The sequence below is a fragment of the Papaver somniferum genome, chromosome 2, assembly GCF_003573695.1.
Source record: "Papaver somniferum cultivar HN1 chromosome 2, ASM357369v1, whole genome shotgun sequence".
NCBI lineage: Eukaryota > Viridiplantae > Streptophyta > Magnoliopsida > Ranunculales > Papaveraceae > Papaver > Papaver somniferum.
This window is the reverse complement of record NC_039359.1, coordinates 17,055,133-17,056,505: the sequence shown is the minus strand read 5'-3', so window position 1 is coordinate 17,056,505 and position 1,373 is coordinate 17,055,133. Positions and strand designations below refer to the sequence as shown.

Here is a 1,373-nt window from a genome sequence, read left to right as displayed (position 1 = left end):
TAACTTGCTTAAAAACCTCCACTATGTCATTAAAATTCGATTCCTTCTTTGTTGGTACTAATAGCTGAGGAAATGGGGCTCTAGGCCTAAAATCAGACCTTTCAGGAACCGAATTCACATCATCAGAAACTTTATCAGTCTCTTCAGCTACTGGTCCTGAGAGGTGAGATCCTGAGGGGTGAACTACAGTATGTTCACTATCGGGCATGGTTACCTTATTGTCTACAACTCTACCACTTCTAAGGGTTCTAACAACATTCAATTGATTCGATGGTTTTGTACCTAATTCATGAACTCCTCTAGGGTTGGGTTGTGTTTGACTAGGAAACTTACCTTTTCTCTCTCAAAGAATCACTTATCAGACCAACCTGGGTTTTTAACTCGGAAATAGCCTGACTATTTTCTTGTCCTATCCTGTTACTAGCTTGTAGACTCCGTTCTACGGATAACTGGAATTTTACAGTTTGCTGAGTTAACAAGGCGAGAGATTCCTCTAAACTTAGGATTTTCTTATCTGACTGATTCTGAAACTGAGCTAGTCCTGAAGGATTCTTAGTATAGGAAAAACCTAAGGGAGCATTAGAATTACTAAACTGACCTTGACTTTGGCCCTTAGACCACGAAAGGTTCGGATGGTTTCTCCAACCAGGATTATAGGTTTCTGAATATGGGTCAATATTTTGACGGTTATCAAATCTAGTGTTATTATAAAGAGCATTGACCTGCTCTTCAATATTCTTGCCTTCCCAAAAAGGCTCCACTCTACCACTAGTCTGGCCCACTTCTAAGGCTTCTAACCTTTTTGCTATAACAACAATTTTGGCATCTGATTCATAGCCTGCTGCTACCCTATTAACGTTTCCTCTACTTAAAAGAATTGTTTTCTGGGGTGCCCTACTATTTTCCCATTGCTGGGTTTTTTCGGCGATTTCATTAAAAAATTCTATCGCCGCATCAACAGTTTGGTTTTCAAATCCACCAGTGCATAGAGACTCAACCATGGTCGTTGTGGAATAATCTAAACCCTCATAAAGGATCTGAACTAGCCTAACCTTTTCTAAACCATGATGAGGACACTGGGATAATAAATCATTGAACCTTTCCAAATACCTATATAAAGATTCTCCCTCTTGTTGTGAAAATGTGCATATTTGCGTCCTAATAGACGATGTTTTGTGCCTAGGGAAAAACTTATTGAAAAAGGCAGATGTAAGTTGTTCATATGTCTCAATTGACTCGGAGTCCAAACTATACAGCCACGACTTGGCCTTATCTTTCAGGGAAAATGGGAATAACCTAAGTTTCAAAGCATCATCATCTAAGCCTCTAATTCTTAGAGTACTACAAATTTCCTCAAAATCCCTAACATGGTA

At 39.1% G+C, this 1,373-nt stretch overlaps 1 pseudogene; it reads left to right on the top strand.

Moving 5' to 3' along the window:
- Nucleotides 1–1,059: 1,059 nt before the first annotated feature.
- Nucleotides 1,060–1,159, top strand: LOC113354658 (annotated as a pseudogene).
- The last annotated feature ends 214 nt before the right edge of the window (nucleotides 1,160–1,373 follow it).